The sequence below is a fragment of the Patiria miniata genome, unplaced genomic scaffold (genome assembly GCF_015706575.1).
Source record: "Patiria miniata isolate m_02_andy unplaced genomic scaffold, ASM1570657v1 HiC_scaffold_13, whole genome shotgun sequence".
NCBI classification, from domain to species: domain Eukaryota; kingdom Metazoa; phylum Echinodermata; class Asteroidea; order Valvatida; family Asterinidae; genus Patiria; species Patiria miniata.
In genome coordinates this window covers 18931965-18956644 of record NW_024037051.1, presented here as the reverse complement: position 1 = coordinate 18956644, position 24680 = coordinate 18931965, and the positions used below count along the sequence as shown (strand labels likewise).

The 24680-nt window shown below is 38.9% G+C and overlaps 2 long non-coding RNA genes across 3 annotated transcripts; both read right to left on the bottom strand.

The window, feature by feature from the left end:
- Nucleotides 1–754: 754 nt before the first annotated feature.
- Nucleotides 755–11563, bottom strand: LOC119719363. 2 transcript variants are annotated; one of them, XR_005269910.1, is made up of 3 exons: nt 11307–11563; nt 2472–2551; nt 755–807 (listed from the first exon to the last, which is right to left on the bottom strand). It is a non-coding gene; the product is annotated as an uncharacterized LOC119719363 (long non-coding RNA). The 2 variants fall into 2 exon arrangements; XR_005269913.1 differs by having other exon boundaries at nt 11315–11563.
- A 6720-nt stretch (nt 11564–18283) lies between these two features.
- On the bottom strand, nt 18284–21731 carry LOC119719356. The gene is made up of 4 exons (XR_005269907.1): nt 21662–21731; nt 21159–21221; nt 18534–18664; nt 18284–18352 (listed from the first exon to the last, which is right to left on the bottom strand). It is a non-coding gene; the product is annotated as an uncharacterized LOC119719356 (long non-coding RNA).
- Nucleotides 21732–24680: the final 2949 nt, after the last annotated feature.

Sequence of the window (24680 nt, the reverse complement as noted above, 5' to 3'; positions counted from 1 at the left end):
CGAGGAATAAAATAAACCTGAACACATTTTTTTTTTAAAAGATAACACAGTGGGAATAATATTAAGTCCGTGCTCGAGTTCATAATTCGTGTTATTAAAATAATGAGAAGAATGTATCTTCAAAATTTATTTGTATGCGTTCTGTTGACAATTCAAATGTGCCGATCGTTAAATATTCCTGTAATAACGGATGGATTTAGATTCTTTTTGTGTGATATTTGATTTCAATATCGCTCTTAAAATTCATAATCATGAGCAGCCTTCAGTCGTGAACAGTACTGTAACGGAATCCATGGAACACAAAATGGCTGGAACACGGACCCAGCATTGTTAACAAACAATTAGACAATCTTATCAGAAATTAAGAAACCATAGTTAATGTCCAATATGTTTTACTTATTCCGAATAAAGCCTTGCAGTCGGGTAGCATTTGTCGATCTGCATGGAGATAATAAAAGAAAACAATACACTTTATTTTGTTTTTAAAAACAACAATGGAAACGTTTCAGAGGACCCGTTTAGCCACTAAAATTGTAATGACTGTAAGTATGCATTTAAATGGCGTAAAGAAATGAGGGTTTGCAACACTAGATCTACTTGAGAAAAGATGGGAAAAGACCACTAAATCGATAATGATGGACTTACAATGTTTTAATTCATTCAAGTCCGTTGTCAGTAGTTCTGGTGTTTTGAACTTGAATTACGACGCTCTTGGTGCTACGCCAAGAGGGTTCAATTTAAAACAATATCCCAATGTTTGATGACATACCCCGTAGCGTCCTGGACATTGGGCATTAGATGTGCAAGCTGAAACATAAACCAACATGGATTCAATTCAATAATTCACTTCAATAAAACATTTTTTTCCACTCAGTGGAGGCATCATCACAAAAAGCCGAAGCTTGTGGTGGATGTGCCCAACAACACAAGATAAAACAAGACAAACAACACTAATTATAGAATTTACAAATAATGACAATAGTTTAATGTGAAGCAGCTAAACAAAGCAGACAAGACAATATATAAGCAATAGCGGCTAAATCGGCTTACTGTAGTAATGAATCAAGCACACTGAGAAGGATGTGCTCAACAATACAAAACAAAACAAGACAAACAACACTAATTATAGAATTTACAAATAATGACAATAGCTAAATATGTATAAGCATTTACACGACAATAAACAACATTCCAATAACGGCTGAATCAACTTAACGATATAATAAATCAGGCACTCTGAGAATTAAGTATGAACGATTTCAGTGTATATTTGAATGTATTATTTGAAGGGCAATTAGTTATAGAAGGTGAAAGGTAGTTTCAGGTTTGGGTCCAGAAAAATACTTTTACTTTTTGTCAGACACAAAAACTACTCTCGCTCAAATAACGACATGGATGTAACTGGTACAATCAGAAAAAAAATATGAAATTTCAAAATAAGTTATTCTTACTCGGCATAATTTTAAAGAACAAAGACTGGGCTTTCCAATAGTGATCCAATGTTCTATTTGCTTTTGTCAATTCAGAGATATAATCAATTTAGTGCGATACACAAAAATCGATTTTGTGCCAATTTTATGCATGGGCAGAGTTGTTTCGCCACTGTGGCACAAACTCGATTTTTGTGTTCCGCAGTAAACTGGAGTTATCTCTGATTGACAAAGCAAATGAGATGAAACAAATAGTATTGGAAAGCCTGGTCTTTTTTTTCTTTAATGTGATGCTCAAAACGACTTACTTATGTTGAGATTTGATATTGAAAAAAAAAACGTTTACGATTGTACCATTTTTTTTTTGACAGGCTGTATTTGTGTGGATAACATGTTGAAGGGAACTTTAAAGTCCATGTTCATCCAGGATAAATTGCCGTTATAACCTGAAACTACACTCAACAAAAAAAGAAAGTCCCCCCCCCCTTCCAATACTTTTTTTTGTCTAACTCAAAAACTACTGAGTACCTCTCGCTCAAATAACGACTAATCAGTACAGACATTCCTTAGCAATCCAGCCATACTCTTTATTTGGCCCAAAATAGAGATAATGTGTACGGATTTATGCAATGTATGACAAATGATACGTGCAAGTTGTGGTTCAAACTCACCTTGCACGCATACAACATTGCAACTTTTTTGGGGGTACCATTGGTCATTAATTGCATATTTTGAACATTAATTACGACTGTTGTAGGCAAAAAACTTGGCTGGAAATGAATTTCTGTACTGATCGGTTGTAATTTGAGCAAGATGTGCCCAGTAGTTTTTGAGTTAGACAAACAAATATTAAGGTAGGACTTTCTGTTTTGGTTGAGTGTATTTCTTGTTTTATACAACAAAGAAAAAAGAAAATCGAATCAAAATATATTTACTTTAAACATATACGATAGGCTTAAGGGGCTGTGCTAATTTGGTTATAAGACGACTTCTATGTCGGAACCGTTGAAGGATAATGGAACACTGAACAAATTAACTTACCCTCCGTCTGTGTGAAACACAAGGCACATCCAACGACCATCAGGAGAAGCAGGCACATGTAAACCTTCATTCTGGCTAATCTAGAAAGTGAGGGAGAAAATGACAGACAGTAAGAAACTCTCAATGATGTGGTTGTATTGCCATGCTAGATGTAAACCAATGCGAGCCTTAAACAAAAAAAGTATGTCATATCTTTTTCCCCCGCTGATTAATTCGGCTCAGAAGCAGCAGTAAAAGTACACATAACACGTACATCACTCTCGTTTATGCAATGTAAAGTCATACCAAGGTACATCCCATGACAGATTACCGTAACCCATAAACAAATTTAATAACCAGGACGTTTTTCTTTCCAAGCTACTGACATATCATATCTGGCCACGTTTATCCAAAGCTTACATTTCAGGTTGAAACGGACTTGAAAACCAAAGCAAAGTCAGGAGGCGGAAATGCACTGGATGCTTTCAACTTGCTGTCTACTGAACGAATGCGCCACAACAGCTGCACCGAGTACACTTCTTTGTAGTAGCTGCAGGGTTCAAGTGTCACATGACCGTCATCTATTGCCAGTTTTGTTGAAACACTTACTTTTAAATGAAATACCACGAGATTCCAGGGGCGTTTTTCGTGTTTGTACACATCATGCACATCGTAAACGCAAACAAGAAAAACAAAAACCCAACTCCCCTGGCCCATCCCCCACCATCCTCACCCCAAAAAGAAGATACCTACAGATCTATCAAGGTATGCTCAGATTACAAAGTTTGAACGAGATTGCTAATTTTGTTCATAGCTATACATACAACTGTCCGTGAATATCAAAAACATGTAAGAAAGTAACAGGTGAAATTAATCGAAGAACGATCCATGGACAAACAAGAAAGTAGAGGGGGATTGTTAACTAAAATGGCATAGGCCTACTCCATGTAAAGTTAACTTTTGAATTTTAACCATTTCCCCAAAGGTAAGTTTTAAAAAGTAGGAAAAAGAAAGGTACGGCTAAAAGGAAGAACTTGTGTAACAATAAATCGTTCTTCTAGCTTTATTATTAATAACATTGATAAATTGATCTCAAAATGAAGCCAGTCCAAGCATTTCCGGGGCTGTGCATTCAGAAAAAAAACAGAATCAGCATCTGTGGAGATCAGTATAGACATCACTGCAGTCGTTGGAGTTTATGCAACATAAGGTAATCTAAAAATAAATGTTTTATTGCTTTTTGTCTATGCATGGGCATAATAAAATTCTGCTCTGAGCTAAAGATGATGGTTATACACTATTCTGAGCATTACTTTTCTGCATTTTCTGCATTAAAATATGATAATAAAACTGAGGTCCGGTTGCATCAGTGGCGAACGTAATCAAAAAATGGCCCAGGATATTACATGTAGCATTGAAGGATAAGTGTGATTTAGAACAAAACTATAGCCTTCAGAGCTGATCCCTTGGGAAGTTCTATTTGGGAAAATAGAACGCCCCCGTTGATCACAGACATGACCTTCTTCGTGGCCTATAGCGTATGCACAGAATTGGGTCCAAGCAACATTTTGGGTTTTTTTTTAATTTAATAAGTGCAACTGCACAATAAGCTTAATTAGGCCGTCTAGCTTGCACGAAAGTCTTGCATGAAATCGATCAAAACGATCCCTGCCAGAGCTGAAAAGTGCGACGCCAAAAAAATGCGACGCTGATGGCACACATGCACATTCTTTAAACTTACACCTTAAAACTAGATTCATAAATACCTCAGACAGTTAAGCTATTCCTATTGGTCGAGAGCCCGTCACGTGGCCGGTCTTAAACGGATGATAAAGACATGGCTAGCTGGTCTTAAACACTTTTCCAGTGTCACAATAAAATGTGGACTCCTAAAAATCATGTTCCTCTTACCGTTTCATTGGTTGAACGTTCACAATCCTCACGTAGGCATGCGCAACACTATGATGCGAGTCAGAATTTTATAATTCTAACTTCAAAACGCAACGCCCCAGGTGCGTTCTGCATGACATCGCGCAGAACATGCTACGCGCGCGTCAATCTCCATAAAAGGGTTGTTTACATCTTACTCGCCAGCTGAACACTCCATTATTTTGCTAGAGGGATGTTTCAAAAAGCATGAAGTGAACTTGTTGAACAAAATCGGGATTTTTTGAACGAATTATTTGATATTTTTTACGGATAAGGTATTTATGAATGGGAATCAATATGTGCTCGGTCGGTATTTATCACTCTGTTTACGACCACTTAGAGTCTGGGTGCTGATAATTACCCTCGCCTTCGGCTCGGGTAATTATCAGCACCCAGACTCTAAGCGGTATTAAACAGAGTGATAAAAACCTCTCGAGCACACATTTATTCCCTTATTTATAGCAATTTGTGGAACATACCACGTGACTTTAATAACACTGCACATATTTTGCCTCCCATTACCAACTTTTCATAATATGTTGTTACAAACAATTTTGCTTACTACATATTTTATTAGTTTGCTTTTTTTTAACAATACAAATTTGGTCCTTATATTTTGTGGGAAACTAATGGGCCGTATTTTGGTCAATTTTCAGGGACAGACAGACCGACCACCAAGTGACATGAAGAAGCTCATGTAAGAGCTTAAACACGAAGCCTCTCTTGGGTATTGCTAGGGGTGCCCATTAGAATGATATGACGTCATCATGACTTGTTTTGTATTTAGCGTCCCCCACAGAAGGTCTTATTATTATTGTTTTTATTATAGAGAAAATGCTTCAGTTGGTAGGTTATAATTATTCATTAGTCCTCTTTGGAAATCCTGCAAGTATGTCAAAGGCAACATTAGCAGGTAGCCCCATAAATGTGGCCAATTTACTGGACTACCTCCGTAAACATAGGCCACACGTCCACCATGTACAAAAAATGTGGAACTTTGTCAAATTTTGATTTTCACTTTTAGGCTTAATTTGTAGTTTCACGAAAATTAGACATCTGAAAAAAGGCAGCACTTTATGATTAGCCTATAAAGAGGGTGAGTATGCTTCTAAAGCAAAAATGACAACAAACTAAGCCTGAATGTGAATATCAAAATTTGACAAAGTTCGACATGTTTTTGTACATGGTGGAAGTGTGGCCTTTATTTACGGAGGTAGTCCAGTAAATTGGCCACATTTATGGGGCTAATAAGTAGGGTACTCATTTCAGCCCAAAAGTTGCTGATTACAGTATCCTGTCAATTTGTGTCCTTCAATCTCTTGAAATTTAGTACATGTAGATGATAACGCACAACAATGTCCACATTTTGGACAAGGGTAACTGTTCGGAGGAAATTCCGTTTGTTCTAATTGTAAAGAGTGTTGGACTGTATTCCTAAGAATAAATGGTTGAACACTACACGGTTTCGGACTCGACTCCTGTGTTTTATTCTGACATGATATACACCGTCTCTTTTCGAGAAGCGAAATGCTAGGTTATAGTTATGGAGGGCGCCATCTGTTGGCGGAACATGTGTACATATTCAATGAGGATATGTTACGCTAATATTGACGCTTCTTTCCATATTTAATTCGCCTAACTTTGACCTTCCAGTAACACCGCGCCGGAAGTGATAGGTCAAAGTAGCACGAACATGTTAAACAACGGTTTGAATCACAAAAGTGTGAACATGATTCATCTTTTAGTACATGAACTATAATTGAAACAACTCAAATTGTTTGTGTTGAAATCTTATGATACATGGTGACTTTATTATAATACAATACACATTGTATGTGCATTGTTGTATCAAGTGTGTGCGATTAAACTTACGAACACTGTGAACGGGCGACACTTCTTGCTTATCTCGTCTACATTAGGGCGACACGTACGCCTTATCGGGGCGACATATTGGTGTCGCCCTATTGTTGAAATATCCCCAAGGAGAAGGAATTTTATAACCGCTAACCATCTAGATCGGTCCAAAACATAATTAAACGGAAGGGTTACGTGTGACCCAGTTTGACCGAGTTAATGGCGGACACGCCTATAGCAACAGTTGTTTAGTCACCTGACCATGGGCGTCAGCAGGCCTTTTTCTAGAGGGGGGCATTTGCCCGCTCCCAACCCATTAAATTAACAAAAATATGACTTCGCACCTCTTTTTCCCCCCTTTTTTCCCTTCTCTTTTATCTATTTGTTTTGCTTGTCCGGGGGTGGGGATGAGAAGGGGGGGGGGGGTTCCCCTCGTGATGCCCATGCACCTGACCCAAAGTCGTTATCTCATTGGTCAGTACTCACCTTTGGATTGACAGGCCGGTTCGCAGTTCGTTTGACTCTTGCCACTGCAGACTAGTCTGCCACAGACCTCAGTGATTATTACGCGCACTTCCCAAAATTAGGAAAAAAAACTCACAACTCTCCAAGGTGTTTGAGACACACAAAAAATTATAGCCTATTTCATCATCTTTCATTTTCTGTTCAATTTTTTTGGAGGTTAAGCGACTTTTCGGAGAGAATTTCATCAAAAGTTGATTATCGTTTAAAGCAACCCTCAAGCCCATCGCCATTTTGGAAATGGACGCTTATATGTTCCATGGCACAATAGAGCCATTTTTAGGGCCTAATTCCTCCGAATTTCACAGAAATACGAGCTCGCAGTCCTTTACACGGCTTCCTCCAAGTTCTTCTATTATTTTTGTTAAACAAATTATCAAGTTCATGGCCCTCCTAATGCTCTTATACCGGAGAAATATGAGGGCATTAAAATTGTGGTTGGGCCGGCGAAGGCAGTTCCGGGCCTTTTTACAGGCCGGCATCCCTAATGGCTTTGGAGTTTATGCAACATGCTCATCTAAACATGGCTTTTTTTGTCTTTCCATGGGCAAAAAAAAAGGTCTCCTCTGAGGTTACAAACAAAAATTATCAAGATGTGAGCTTTTAATGTTCGTGTTATTTTTTAGGTTCCCACCGAAACAAAATATAGGCCTATACATTATTTGCTATTTTTCTTGCCATGCAAGGGGCATTGCTCTTATACCCGTGGCCGTGTCGGTGGCGTCACTTTCACCTCTGGAAGCCTCCTGGGGGCAGGCGGCGCGATTCACGGCTGGGAAGGGCCCACATCCCGCTCTTCGTACTTTGAGATTCTTGGAGTCCGACCTACCGTCCAACTCATCGCTACATCACCGTCCTCTGACCTCCGACCCGCAGCCTCATCCTATCTTTGGCATTCGCTACCGTATCGTCTCACATTGGGCCAGTGTAAAACCAAAGTGCACTTTCATGCGATTCTCTTAGTTTCAATTTCTTATACAATGTTCATGTTGCCAATACCATGTGCGACTATGTTATTAATAAATCCAGAGAAAATCGCGATAAAAGATGATGATAAGCTGTGTAGCGCAAGCGCGCCTTAATTGCTAGTGTGAAAGTTACTATAAGCTTTCAGCTGGCGGAAATTATTTCGAATGCAATTTATATCAATTTTATGATCATAACTACGCAGACAAGAGGCAATAATTCATTATTTATAGTATACGTTGTAAAATCTCGCGCAACAGACGGGCATGATTTGTATTTACCAAATGTGTGTGTGGGTATGTATTTTTGTATTCGATAGGGGACGTTGAATGTCCACAATTCCTGAAGGTCCACAATTGACGATCGTGCACAAAACATACGGGAAGACTTCCTAAATAGAAAGGTACAGACACACTTGGGCCAAGTCCTCTGGAGTTTTTGTGTACAAACCTTACGGGACGTGTTGAGAAAAAGTACAAACAATAGGAACAAAAGAAGGAAACAAAAGCAGGTCCTGAGGATAAAATATGGGTGTACAAGCATTACAAAAGAGGTCCACATAAACCACGTAGCAGCGACGGTTTCCCTCTGTCTGCAAACCAGGTTTAGAGGCCTTTGTGGGCTAGGTTTATCAGTGGCAAAATGAGAAACACTGAAAGGAATCAAAGCAAAAAATGATTTGAAATAGTGTTCACAGTGTAAGTAAAATGAGTTTTTTTTGCACAAGGGTTTTTCATACACGGAAACAAAGGAATCCCCACACTTCGTATATAACGTAATTAAACATGTGTGCTGTGCGTGTGAGTTTGTATCTGCATTCAGTAGGAACAATAGGTTGAACAATAGAGGACAATAGGGTCCACAATTGACGATCGTGTACTAAACCTATATGGGGTGTCTTCCTAAAAAGTACAAACAAAAGAGTCACAATTAATAGGGGGTCTTATTGCAGGTAAATGCAGACCTGATAGAGTGAAAGTTTGTTCCTACATTCAATAGGGGACGTTGAACAAAAGAGGACTATAGGGTCCCGAATTTCCAAGAGGTCCCCAATTTGGATTCGTGTACAAAACATATGGGTGGTCTTCCTAAAAAGTTTGAAGTACAAACAAAAGAGATATATACAGGGGGTCCCCGTTGCAGGCAAATACTTATATCCTTATGGAGACATTTCTTTGTTCTCGTGTACTAAAGATTTCGAGTTTGAAAGTTCAGTTTCAAAATGCTCTTATTTTAACCAGAATTAATTTCCTTGGCTGAAATTTGGAATTAATATCCCTGTACTAAAACTCAGTACCATTTGCGACGGAGCAACGTACCTTGGAAATTTATTTTTGAGTAAATCCATATACAGTCGAGTCTTGTTAATACAAACTCGTTCGGACCTAGCCAAATTGTTTGTTATATCAGTATTTTGTATTAAGAGGAACATCAGTCCCATTCATTGTGCACATAAATGCACAGTCGGGACTAAGGCTTGTTTGTTATAACCAGAATGTTGTATTAAGAGAGTTTGTACTAACGAGATTCGACTGGTATCTGTTTCGTGAAAACCGTATGGAGACGTATTCATCTATAGAAATGGCCCCGTGGAGACGTATACAATATTTTGTTCCCTATTGTGTGCATGTCTCCAGAGGGCACGGTGTATCAGATCAGACTTGTGTGTGCGTGTGTTTGTATCCTGGGGGGGGGGGGGGGGGGGGGGGGGTTCGGCCTCGCTTTTTCCGCAAGGCCTCGGTGGTGTCGGTGCGCGATTCCCCTGACAATTATTTTGCTAGATATAGCAGGGAAAGTAGAAGTCTCTTAAATCAGCTCTTGTCCGTTACCATGACTGTGGTTTAGCACGTTGCAAGTAAAGTTTTAACATCGCTTCCATAAACGTGATATTTTCTTTTGTTTGTAGGGAATGTGTTCTCATTATCTCAAAGCATGGCTTGTTATTCTCTAGAGCAGACACAAGGTACTGATCAAGAATTCATTCTTTGAGGCTTCCTTACAGCTTCCCATTGCTTTCATAGCCCAAGGAACACCAAAATATTATATCTAGGATGTGAACCGGTATAATGACGGCAAAGGTTTGCACATCCTCAAATCCAGACGGACTTCTACTGTACTTGGTGGGGTCCACAGTGCCCCCCCCCCCCAAAAAAAATTCCCATTCCCAGTGCCCCCATGTCCCCCCCCCCCCCCACATAAAACAAATCAGCCATATCCCGCTTGCCGAGGAAGCGTCGTTTTAAAGTATTTGTTTGAGCTATTTTGACTTTCCTGAATCTCACGGCTGTATGAAATGTGAATACATTGATACGAAGACAGAGCGCCCTTTAGCGTCACCCCGCTTTTCGAATTAGAAGCTCTTGCGGTGGCCTGAAAATTTGGGGGAAATGTTGTTGTTGGGTCCACCCTTGGTGCCCCTCATGACATGCTGGTGCCCCCCCCCCCCCAGCCCTCCGATGAAAAAAAACCTGGCTACGCCGCTGGGGGCGAATGATAAAAGGAAAATAACGCCGAGAGGGTAGTCGTGATGACGAAATACCGACTTATACAGACGGGCTTCACTACTGGCCTATCAGTATCACAGAACCGTTTGCAAGTTTTGTTGAAACACGTACATCTATAAATTATATACAGACGCTTTATTTAAAGACTACGTGGCTCTAGGGGCGTTGTTTATGTTTGTACCAATTACGCACATCGTAATTGCACCCCCCCCCCCTTCCAAGTTCGCCCGTGGACCATAACTCATAAATTAGAATTAATACACGCATGCGCATATGTGATTATCAGATGCAGGCAATTTGAAGGATGTCAAAGCCGCTGAAAAAAAGTGACAAATTAGAAGTAAATTCCTATGTTCCTATGTTCCTCAGTACCGATGTTCCCCGAACAAACATGAAAACAGCACATTGGTTAGCTGCAGAAATGCTAATTATAAAAAAGGAGTTATTTATCATCCTTTGCAAAGGGGCTTCAAACAGTGAAACTTGTTACTGTAAGTCTACTGTGCAATTGTCTTTGTCACAAAGTGTGATTTATAATTTTAAATAATGTTTCAATTTTTGTATTTATCATTGTGTTTATTCAAGTAATTAATTATGGGATTTTCACTTATACATTTATTTTAGCACAAGTTAATTTAATTCTCCTCCATCCAGAATTGAGGCTACCCAGAGTGTAAAGCAGAGCTAAATCTTTCTTATGCAAATGACAGTATGCAAATTAATGCTTTGGTTGAGTAATTTTGTTAGGTCTTGGATACCATGTGCATTCCCCAGGGCACTGCCATTCTAGACTTCACTGTGTACAGTCCTGTGGGAGTACATGTACATGTACCTGTACATACAGTGGTACTGTGTGTACCAGGGCGTGGCCCATGATTTAAAATCCAGTTTATCCTGCAAACTGGCTTTTTTCCCTGTGGGGAACTTCATGAGGTCAAGGTCAGAGGTCCTTAGTGGACAACTGAGTTCACGAATCCTGTGTGGATTGAACTCACGATTGCCGAATTGATTCCTGTGTGGGGCGAGTCGGCTAGAGTCGACTAACCGATTCCTGTGTGGACTGTCGGTGCACGACGCTTACCTACCTACCTGCTGACAAGGTGATCTGAACCTATAGCAGCCAGGCTGACCGGATCCCATCGACTTCCAAGTACATGTGGGATTGGGGAGACACGGAGCCAAGAACAGACCAACTGTTGGAACTGATCTTCTGTGGACAATTGCACGCGACCACAGCTAAGTATTCAATGCATTGACACGGACCTTTTGAACACCTGGTGTGGTACTTCTGAGGTACTTCAAAAGCAGTCACCTTAATACCGGTATTTGGAGGGTTAAAAAGATCAGTCTCGTGATCTCAAGATTAAGTATATTTTTTTTTTGTAAATATTTTTTCTTTTTTATTAAGTAGGTAGTTATTAACTTATTGGTGTAACTGTTGGCTTAAAATAAATCAAATATTAATTATTATTTTGATCATACAAATTCTGCCTTCCTGCGTTTGATTTTCTGTCCTGCTAATTTGTCAAGTACATCCACTTCTGTCCTCCATGGGAAAAACAGACTCATGGTGTGACAGTCTTTCATTTGAGTATCTCTCATTTTAACAATTTGTGATGCTCATAAAGGTTTACAATAGAACTAACATGGATAAAATACCTGTTCATGTTGAATATAAAAGGTATTTCCATCCAATTCATTTGTACTCTTGTATATCTAGTACAGTGCTTTCGCGATTGAAAGGGTGGGACCTAAGTGAGAGAATTCTTAGCTCGCCCGGATTTGCCTCTCTGTGGCCCGCCAAAAAATGTCGGGGTTTAATAAATATGCGAAGATTCCACTTTTGATAACTGTGGTATTCATGGCCATCAATTTTGTATGTTATATATCATGGAAGATTATTTTTTGTGTTAGGTTGTGTGACAAGGCGATCCATACATAATGCAAGATCATTTGTAATGAAAAATAAGGCATGCTTTGCACTATGCATCACATGCGTGTATTGTCTAGCTTTCTAGTTATCAAAGTTATTCGCTTCCAATCTTAAAATAACGTTTCGTCATGCACGCATCCCGCCATGAATGAGAAACCTTGAGCCCGTTAAAATGGCAGTAATGCATACAAGTGCATCTGCCTGAATAAACCACAATTTAAGAGCGTTTACATTTCTTAAAATGTAAATTTGGCATCATGCCATATCGTCAATACACGGGAATATGCAGGGAGATACGCGTGTTTGTGGGAGCATGTGCCACAGCTTTATACGAAACAACGGGGTCTCCTCGATGTTCCCCAATACCTATTTTCCCTAGTACCGATGTTCCCCGAAATTCTTAGGATTAAGGTTATGGTTAGTGTCGGGGTTAGGGTAAGGGTTAGGGTTAGGGTTTCGGGTAAGGATTGCAGGTAAGGATTTTGGGGAACATCGGTATTGGGGAACATAGGTATGCACCCGGAAACACCAAGTACTGAGAATGTATCCTGATAATCCTGGACCGCCGGCTGCAGCGATTGAAAGGGTGGGACCTCCGTGAGAGAATTCTTAGCTCGCCCGGAATTGCCTCTCTGTGGCCCGCCAAAAAAAGCTTCAGGCAGGGACTTAATAAATATGCCAAGATTCCACTTTTCATAATTATAGTATTCATGGCCATCAATTTTGTATCCATAGGGTTATGTATCATGCAAGATTATTTTTGTGTTATGTTGTGCGACAAGGCGATCCATACATATGCAAGGTCATTTATAATGAAAAATAAAGCATGCTTTGCACTATATGCATCACATGCGTGTTCATTTGTCTAGCTTTCTAACTATCAAAGTGATTCACTTCAAATCTTACAATAACGTTTCGTCATGCACGCATCCCGCCACGAATGAGCAACCTGGGAAGGTAACAAACTCGCTGTGGAGGAGGTGTGGCGTCCCCCCCCCCCCCCCCCCCCCCACAGCAGCATACGAGTCTGGCCCAATCGCTGAAGAAAGAGAACAGGCACTCTGTTCCTGTTAACACAGGTTCGTCCCTTTACTTTGAAGGTGCAGTGAAACTAATTTGAAACATTCTAATTCGTCCTAATTTCGATAAATTCGCCTCATATTGTGGCGATCGGCTTTTAATTGCCGGACTAAAGCAATTTCGTTTATTGTCAATCATTCTTTTAATGTTTTGGTCATTTCAATTCAGACAGTACCCTCTTTGCATTTTCCAGCCCACTTAAGGCCTGTACATTTTTGGGTATTTCAGAGTTCTCTTGTCGCTCGTCTGTGAGACTTGATCCTGGGAAATATGGCTGTCAACACTTGAGTTCAGAGTGGCCGAGACATTAAGGTATCAAACTCGACGGATGCCATTATCATTGTGGCCTTTGAAGGAGAACAATTCGATTATCTGGCTGTTGCCGACATCCGCGCGTCGAAGCGCCCTACTGCTAGTGGCATCATACTTACATTCATGAGAACAGAAGAAATTCTGCATTGCCGAGAGGATAGAGAAGATATTCAAAAACTATAAAGAAATGATGCAAACCAATCTATATTCTAAGGATCAAACATTCTTGTGTACAGAGCCACGGTCGAACGTCTGATATTGTCCTTAAATGGAAATTGTATGCAACCCCGCGCGGCAGCCAATCGGAGTCGACTTTCAAAACTGGGACGTCACTTCGGTCAGATGTGTGGACTAAGATGTTGATTGGTAAATTTGGATGCCAGAATTTTGTAACACAAGAACGAGTTACCGATCGAAGACCCGATATTTACTAATATTTCTTTTCTATTTATAACAAAATATTGATGCTAGATAAAAAGATCAGCAAAAGCTGTTTTACATCATCCACACAAGGTTTTCTCCTCTCTGTAAAAACCGGTTTAGAGGCATTTTCGGGTTAGGTTTATCCTTCGCAAAATGAAGAGAAACACTCAAGGGATTCATTGTTAAAATATGGGTTTAAAGAGGTCAAAGTGTGAGTATGATGAGTATTTCTTCTTAGGTTTTTCTTAACTACACGAAAACAAAGGAATGTCTTCACTAGCTATTTAACGTAAACACGTAAGCGTTTGCCTAATTTTGATTCATACTCATGCGAGTACTTGGTAGTAAATGCAAATGCCAGTTTTTATTCATGCAAACTATGGTATCATTTGTACTTTCTGAACTTCGTTAATATTAATTTCCGCGATTAACATTTATAAATGCAGTCATTTTTGCGCATAATGTGCTTGTATATTTTCAAGGTAGCCCCAACCAAGCCTTGTAATATGACAAGTAAATATTTGAAATCTGAAGCATTTGCTCCTTTTTATTCATATGAAAAAAGTAAACGCTAATAGTGAGGCAACAGCTAAAATGTAAAAAGTAATTATTTTCAGCTTTCAGCAAATGCTTTTTAGTAAAAGCGTTTGCCTAATTTTCATGCATACAGATGCGAGTAATTTATGCTTAAAACTTGGTAGTACCAGCAAATACCGTGATATATTCATACGAACATGGTATCATTTGTACTATATGAACTTTGTTAATATCAATTTTTGAAAATTAACATAAATAAATGCAATACTTTTTTTTGCGCAGATTTATTTGCTTTTTAATTTCAAGGTTGCCCCAACCCAGCCTTGACAGCAAAGTGCATATTTGAAATCTGAAGCATTTATCCTGTTCTTATATTCATACGAAATGAAGTAAATGATTGTTAAAATTATTTCTTTCTTTCTGGTAAGGAAACCAAGGATTCCTCAAAGTGCATGTCCCAGGCACTGAGGCTTGCAAGCCTGCAGAAACTTGTAGAGAGGAGACAATGAGAAAAAATAACAGTTTTAACTTGTCAGACCCAGAGGGATAGGCCAGGGAAACGGAATCAAGTAGGGACAATGGGTGGCACGTTTCTTGGTGGAACAATAATATTGCCATCGTACGCAAAATTAAGGGCACACAATGACAAAACATACACTCGTTACAAAAAGGGCACTCGTTACAAAATATCAAGGCGGGGGAAATACCACCTTACCCCCCACCCCCCCCCCCCCCCCCCAGCCGCTTGCTATGCCACTGTATAGCCCATCAGATTCAAAAGCATAATCAGAATAGATGAACATCAAAATATAGTCCAATATTACGTCGTTGGAATCCGGGCATTTTAACAATATAAAGTGCGCCACCAAGAGTTTGCCACAGAGAGTCCATTTGTTAGTGTACGGTCGACAAAACAAGGCTCATTTGAACGAGTGTCACAACTTGAGCTAATTTGTTATAGATTGGGGCATAGTGCGCTGCTGCGTTAAAAAAAATACCAAATTGATAATAAGAAAAGAAAACAAAAGGACAAACAGATACTCGAATCATATACGTTAACGAACTGAACTGCTGACTGGATAAACTTATAATGTCAAATATCCCGCACTGCAACCTCGTCCCCAGAGCTTACTTTATTCCAACCATGGGATGAGACCTTGATTCCTGTATTCTAATTCTATAGCCACATTAGCAGCAATATTTCTATCGTGTACATGGTGTTGTTAATTCCATCGTTTATTACGTGTTTTAACCTTCAATTGTGACATTTTAACTTGAGAAACAACAAATGCTGATTTAACGCACAGCCAGGCACCAGACTATTCCTAATTACCATATGTGTGCACGATTTTGGAACATGCAAATGATCCAGTGATAGGTAATGGTAGGGGCGTACTGCTCGACTCCCTTGGCAGCCTGCGCTGCCAATTTGTCGAGCATAATTCTCCCCAAATTAGTGCACTGGGAAAAATGAATTATCCGTGGCAAACTCTAGGCGGCGCACTGCATTGTGAATCGCCCGAATTCATGCAACATATGTTTTTCTAAAAATACATGTTTTATTGCTTTTCTGTATTTGCATCATTGCATGCATGGGGAAAATAAAATGTTTTACTGCGCCATAGAACGATGGCTACACTGTTCGGAGCATTACTTTTCGGGCATTAAAATATGAGAGGAAAACTGAATGGACTGGGACATGGCTTCACGTGAATTGTTATGATAAACGCGATATATATTTTTTTCTGTAAGAAACGTGTTCTCATTCTCTCAAAGCATGGCCTGCTATTGGTTGAGCTTCCCATTGCTTTCATAGCCCAAGGGAACATCATAATATTATATCTAGGATTTTAACCGGTATAATGGCGGCAAAGGCTCGCACATCCTCAAAATCAGACGCACTTCTTTACTAGGTGGGAGTCATGATACAATGACAAATAATGCACACAGGCCTCCACACACGGATTGTGTACAAAGAGGGCGTCCCTTTTACTTGTTCATGACCAATTTTGTTTCTACTTTGTTTCAAGTATGGAAGAAATGAGGCAGGGGTTTGAAAACACAATCAAATAACATGGATGACTATGACAGACAGACGTCTAGAGAATTCATTCATGGACACTGATAAATTATTTTGCGTGCAAGAGTCAATTTATTTTGCCAAGAAGCTGTATCATTCACAGTACGTTTACGAAAGAGAAAGCATCGAAGGATGAAAAAGGATGAGAGATAGCCTACGTTCAATTAATAACGAATGATTTCAAAGTCCTGTTTGAAGAATTGGATCTTCTTTTACAGTGAACAAACACCTGTTATGAGAATAAATTCCATCAAGGACAGCCTATCTGTGTTTTGTAACAAAGATGTACATAATTTATGGCTGAGTATTTTACACAACAAAATGGCAGGTTTTAAAAGATAAGGCAACAATCATTTTTAAAGGAATAGTATGACTTTATATTAGTCAACAGCGAGAAAAATAAGATCGCATGTGAACATCTTCCTGTATTATAGAACCAGTTTAGCTTGTGTGCACCCTTGAACTTTACGGTAATGGCCCCATCTAGAGTTGTGACAGTTGGGGCGTAAAATAAAATTGGATTTTACCCATTATCACGGATAATGATAACCATGCACCAATGTAATACCCAAAATACCAAGAAGACCAAAAACATTACATAAACGAGTATTCCAATCTAACCTTAAAGCTGAAACATTTGTGGCTAACCCTCAGTGTCTTTTTGATTTGAAATCACGACAAAGAAGTGTGCCAATTTAGAAAGTAACCTTCTCATGTTTTTTCTCGGCTTGTGTTCCGCCCTTTCCACAAAAAAAAAATCCTTGGATGCAAACGTTTCCATATCCCAGCGCTGCTTACACGATACAAGCAGGAAGAATATTAATGGATATTTTAAAAGTGGATTTTACCCATCATCACGGATAATGATAACCACGCAACACCGATACCCCAAAAGCCCAAGAACAAAAACATTACAGACAGGAACAAACGTATATTGTTTTAAGACACAAAACAGTGGAAATAATAATTAAGTCCGTATTCGAGCTCACTTCTCGTGCCATTTACAGAACGCATACAAATCTTAAAGAATGTATCTTTAAGATTTGTATGCGTTCTGTAAAAAAAAATCAAATGTGCCGATCGTTTAATATATGTCGGTATTCACGGATCGATTATATATATTTTCGTTTCATTTTGATATCAAAAGTGCTCTTTAAATTCAGAGTGAGCAGCCTTTACACACAAACAAAATATCCTAGGATGCATAAAATGTTCCCATATCCAAGCGCTGCTTCAACGATACATGCAGGATTAATATTCATGGATATTTTAAAAGTGGATTTTACCTATCATCACAGATAATGACAACCACGCACCCCAAAAGAACAAAAACATTACAGACATGAACAAACTAAGATAACGAACATAGATTTTTTTTAAACACATCACATGGAGATAATTATTAAGTCCGTGCTCGAGCTCATAATTTGTGTCATTTAAATGACGACAAGAGTGTAGACTTTTATAAGTTCTGTAAACAATTCAAATGTGCCGATCGGTTAATATATGTCTGTATTGACGGATCGAATAAAGATATTTTTTGTTTCATTTTGATTTCAGTATCACTCTTTAAATTCACATTGAGCAGACTTCAGACGTGAACAGCACTGTCACGGAATCAATGGAAAAAAACTGGCTGGAACACGGACCCAGTATTGTTAACAAAAATGAGACAATCTTACCAGGAAAAGAAAAATGAATTAATGTCAAATCTTTTTATTGAATCAGAATAAAGCCTTGCTGTCGGTTAACCACTGACGATCTGCATGGAGATAATAAAAGAAAAAAACACCATGATTTCTTCAAGGACTAACGATGGACTTACGAGGACCAAACGTTTAGACACTAGCATTTAAATGTCGTAAAGAGAGAGGTTTTGCAACGCTAGACCTACTTTAGAGAAAAGATGGGAAAAGTTCATCAATTGATAACGATGGGCTTACCATGGTTTAATTCATTCATGTTGATTGTCAGAATTCCTAGCGTCCTTTTCCCACCCACCAGCAAAAGCCCTGATCGTGACCGGGAGGTTTAGAACAATACATTGGATCACATTCGGCATCAGTTGTGCAAGCTGAAACAGAAACCAACATGGAAGTGAATGACTCGTAGAGAAATATTTGTGTGGATAATCTGTTGAAGGAAGCTTTAAAGAGACTGTCCATGTTTAACGTTTACAGGCATCCAGGATAAATTACCATAAAGTAAAAGCCTGCAACTATTTCGTTTTATACCACAAAGAAAAGGGACTTACATGGCTCAGGAGGTGCCATTCAAGATATTGAGATGCTGTGATAACCTTTCACGGGATGACAACATCCTACACGTATTTTTTTGTCAACGTCCTGGGATGTTTTATCACGAGATGATGACATCGTAAAAATAAGATGTTGACATCCTCAGATAATGTATCTAGGGATAAAGACATCCCAAAAGAATAGGATGTCGAGAACCTGAGAACATTTATCACGAGATGACAACATCCTGAAAGTAGGATTGCTTCCCATAACTCCACTAAACAGCATTGGAAGGTATCTGGGGATGTCGACACCCTACTTTCAGGATGTCGTCATCCCGTGATATTATTGTCTCACGATGTCGGGATCCTACTTTCAGGATTGTGCTACCCGTGATAGATCTATCCGAGGATGTTGGCATCCCTCTTAAAACATGTCGTTATAGACGTCATCCCGTGATAAACTATCTCAGGATGTCGACGTTTTACGTGTACGATGTTGTCATCCCGTGATAAATTATGACATGATCTCAACATCTAGGATGGCACTTTTGGAGTTCGGTAGGGACTAGTTCCGAATTTCAGATATCGCTATTTCTCAGAATTATGATCTTGGAAAGATATAACTTTGGAATATCGGATTTCGGCAAATTTCAACCCCCACCCCCCCCCCCCCCAAAAAAGTCGCTCAATTTAAAACCCGTCTTTTTCAACCAGTTTTATTTGAAAATTTATACATTTAGTCCCCAACAACTCTTCCATAAGTTTAGCAATAGCGTTGGCATGACAAATAATTTGGTTCAACTTCAAATGGTATTCATTTATTCAAATTCGTCGAAGACAGCTTTAATATCACAAGGTTTACCACAAATTTAATTTCCTCAATGGACACACATGATTGATTCACATATTTGCATTCTTTTTTTTCTGTGCTATTTGCTTTCAGATTTCAACGTGTTCTGAGTGAACAAAAATTAACCAAAACTAGGCTGAATTAAACATGTACAAAGGCTATGGGATTGGGGGAAAACTAAAAGCTTTTTTTAAGCGGAAAAGCCAATAATAAACGGGCCCATTCCAAGATTAACAACGCAAATAAACAACAAAACATCTTGTTTTCATTTCCAATGAAGATTTGTTTAGATTCACTTCTCGATTTTCAGATTTTTTTGTTTTTACTGTATTCCGATTCAAAACAATGCAAACGATTGTTAATTTTTTAAATTAAGGCAAACAGAATAAAACTGATCTAACAAGCAGCAAACGCCAAGAACAACACTCATTGAAAGGAGAATTGTACACTCAGTGTGTGAATAATCAATGTTGATATTTATAAATGAACCATTTGACGGTAACAATTGATTGCCTATAAACGAAGTAGAACCACGGATCCTACACACAAGGATAAACGACTATTCTGAGCTCTAGTACAAAATGCACTGAGCGGACTTGCCTTAATTGGTTAGACGCATGATAATAGGCATTAATACCCTTTGGCTTGTAATCGCAAATTGCAAAGGTGTGCCATTTTGTCGGTTATTTTGCATGACATCTAAAACGGAAATATTCATGAAACTGTAAGCAAAACTACTCCTTAATATTTGTTGCAAAATTGTTAAAAATAAATGCTTCAGGATATAACAAATGGTATTGTGCAGTTTTTGTCGCCATAGATGAAGTATTTACCCGGAAAAAAAACCCCGTCAAATTTCGAGGAGAACACCGTTTACCCGAATTCCGTTTTTTAAAGAGGCTTTCATTTAAAAAATTATTTAAGGATGTGGTCCCGACCCGATGAAATAAAAGCGACATTTCATAGTTCATTTTAAAGCTAAAGATATTGTTGCTCGGCGTTAACATGGTTACGTTATCACTTATCAGAATTCAATAATAAAGACAAAAAACGCAGAATCATGAATATTCATAAATATAATGAGCTGGCTTGACAGACTACGACACCAAATCGGGCGCAGAGCCCTGCAAATCTGAGAGCCGCCGCGCGCAGGGGTCTTTGTTGACAAGTATTCATGGTATTTTCCACCTGTACGGGCCGTTATAACGCGTCTAACCAGGCGTTTGGCAGAGTCGTTAATCCTTGTGTGTAGGGTCCGTGGTAGAACAAACGCAAAATGTTCTTAATGAAAAAATGTTCTGCATGAAAATGAACAAAACTTCGTTGACATTTCCAACAAAAACAACGGCATATTCTCTGGGACAGCATGCAATTGCAACCCAAACGCGTGTGAGCAATAATATTGTGATTCATGTCGTTAAGTGCCAACCTGCGTCAAGTTTTTATTACAAACTTATTATGAAAGACCACAGAACTTACTCTTCGCCTTCTTCACTATTCCGCGAGATTCCAGGTCTTGCATCAACTTCTCGGCAAGAAATTCTGCAAGACATTAACAATGTTATTGGTGCTGAATTCATGAATTGCATCTGCACAGATATTGAATAAAAAGAAATTAAGAGTTGAAGTTTCATAGCGTTGAACATTTGCAAAGACACCGAACATTTTTGTTAACACTAATAAATAAGGCTTGGAACATGCAAGTTTCGTACGTTTAGGGGAAAAATCAGTCAAACGTGTTTTCTCCTCTATCATGGAAACTTAAACGTTCATTTTAATGTGCGTATAGACTATCATAATTATCAAAACTCGAATCAAGCTATATTTACTCCAAGCATGACATAATACGACAGGCCCAAAGGGCTGTGCGAATGTGGTAAAAACTTATAAGAATACTTCTATGTCGGAACGGTAGGAATAATGGAACATTGAACAAATATATCGGGATATTCTGGAACATGAAACAAATATACGGTACTTACTCTCTGCAAAACACAAGGCACATCCAACGACCATCAGGAGAAGCAGGCACATGTAAACCTTCATTCTGGCTGATCTAGAAAGTGAGGTAGAAAATGAATGACAGTAAGATACTTGCAATGATATGGTTGTAACCCCCCCCCCCCTCCCCTCACACACACACGCAGATTAATTCGACTGTTGCGCGATTTGTACTTTTCATGCAATTGACACAGGAGCAGCAGTAAAAGTATATCACGGTCGTAAGTCATATCAACGTGTATATTCGTGACAAATTATCGTTAAAAATGAAAACATTCAATTACCAGGACGTTTTTACTTTCAAAGCAACTGACATATCAAATCTGGCCACGTTTATCCAAAGCTTACATTTTAGGTTGAAACGAAACTTGAAACCAAACCAAAGGCAGGAGGCGGAAATCCACTGGATGCTTTCAACTTGATGTCTACTGAACGAATGCGCCACAACAACGCCGAGAACACTTCTTAGTAGTAGCTGGGTTCCAGTGTCAGAGAAGAGTCATCTACAGTTATGCTGAAACACGTACATCTATACAGACGTTTAATTTAAAGACCATGTAACTCTTGTAGCGTTGCTCATGTTTGAACACATCGTGCACATCGTAAACGCAAAAAAGGGGAAAACAAACACCCCCCCCCCCCCTCAGAAAAAGAAGTTCGCTCGTGGAGCCATAAAATAGAACTAACACACGCATGCGCACAGGCGATTATCGGATGTAAGAAATAAATATCATTGGTAAATAATAGAAGTAAATGGTGGACGCTTTCGGTCAGGAGTTTATGTTTATACCAGGTTTTATCTACATCCCGGCCTTGACCCGTTTCGGAGAAAATGGGGTTTCTTTTATTTTAAAGGGTTCTGTCTGCATTTTGAATACACCCTACTATAGCTTAACATTTTGGTATCAACCCGGAATTTCAAGGAAAGCTCACGCAACTTGATCTTATCAAGGTATGGTCTATCAGACATAATGTACGAAGGTGATTGCTAATTGTGTTCATAGTTGAAGCATGGCCATTTTTTAACTAAAATTGCTTGTAACTTGATACTGTTGATGTCGTCGGGTATTTTGTTAATATGCACACCACTGTACAGTCTGTTATCAGGGTTGATGCTTCAAGTTCAAGCAGCTGTGAATATTTTGAAGAGAATTGTTTTAAGGAAAAGGAAAGAAAGAAATTAAAGCTCGAACAATTCTAAAACGGTGAGCAGGTGGTGACCAGCCACGCAGCAGAAAAATGTCCTACTTTTGATCATAAATAACTCTGTTGTTTACCAATGGAATTAAACCAAAATTTTAGAATATTAAAAAAAAAAACATGACATATTTTATTAGGCAAATTTCATTAGCTTTGTGCAAGAGGATGAGATTTAAACGCCATACGAAAAAAAAATACTCATTTTCAGAATCTGCCACTTTCGACTTGGCGACCTCCAATGTCGACACAGCGCTTGCGGTGGCGGAAGACGCGAGCTGCGGCCGGAAGCTTTTGAAGGAAAGCAGGATCATTCCTGATGACATTGAAAACCTCCTCGATCGTTGGCGCAACACACGATCGAGGAGATGAGCAATGACTTTGGCTTGACCCTGCATTCCTCCAGAAGCCTTCGGCCGCACCACGTGCGTTCCCGAATCCACCACTGTCTCCAGCGCCAGTCATTCTGAAAGTAAGGGTTTTTTTTTAGTCTGGCGATTAAATCTCACCCTCTTGCACAGAGCCGATGAAACTCGCTTCATAAAATTTGTCATGCCATAATCTGAAAGTGTGGTTGAATTCCATTGGTAAACAACAGCGTTATTTAGGATTAAATTTATGAAATTTTGTTGACACGCAGGTAGCTGTCTACTTTATTTGAACTGTGTTGCTGCCTAAACCAACGGAGATTATACGTGGCAGACATGGTTTAACGTTTTGATGCGCATTCTTGTGTTGCAAATAGCTACTCAAAATGGAATCAGTATCAGTAGACTTCAATATGGAGATTGACGGAGCCTCTAACGTCCTTGGAGTTTATGAAACATATGCTTGTCTAAAAATAAATGTTTTACGATTTTTTGTCTCTGCAGGGGCATAATAAAATTCTGCTCTCAGCTAACAAAAGAATGGTTCTTGGTTCTTGTCTAGACTGTACAAAATATGGTTTTTGTTTTTGCATTATGATGTCAGAGGAAAATTGGTGAGGTATGATATCAATCAATGAGACGGGAATAGAAATAAGATAATAGATTAGAATGTCAGTGAATGTTTTGTGTGATTTAATACAAACACTAGCCTTCCGAGGTAATCCCAAGAAGATTGCGGTTCTATTTTGGAAAATTGAACGCACCCTGAAAAAACTTACTCTGTACCCCAAGACTGTTTATATTCTGCCTATTTTATAGAAATTTTCGATTAATTAAACAAAATCAAATTCAAATGTTTCCGTTTGGGAATATATTTTCATAAGAGCAAAGGCAGAGGTAAAATATTTTATTTCGAATAATTCTTGTATCTAAAGTAACGGTGCACCAATGATTCTGTTCTTGGCTAAGAACAGAATTGCATTATCAGCAAGCAAAGACAAAATAGCAATACACTATTTATTTTCGATGAACATATGCTGCATAAATTCCAGTAGAGGCCCGTCAATGAAGTCTATTATCCATACAGATTCTGCCTTGGAGAAGTTGTATGTGCAACACCAGCAATAGCTAGCTATTGAGCAAAACGTATCAATGTTATCAGCATTCACGAGTATAAAGCTGTCAGGAGAATTCAATGAAATCATGTTCAGCAAAGATTTGTGGCCAATTTACCCTTTCATTTATAATAGGCCTTCCCGATGTTGCGGAAAGTATGCTGTCATGGTGACGAGAATGTAAATTAGTTTATGTAGTTGTACTGTAAGTGCAATGATAAAGAATGTAGCTTGAAAACGGAAGTCTTTTACCATCGTCAAAGAAATATTCAAATGTTCGTTGGGGGTAGCTTAAATCTGGTCATGATCCCCCCCCCCCC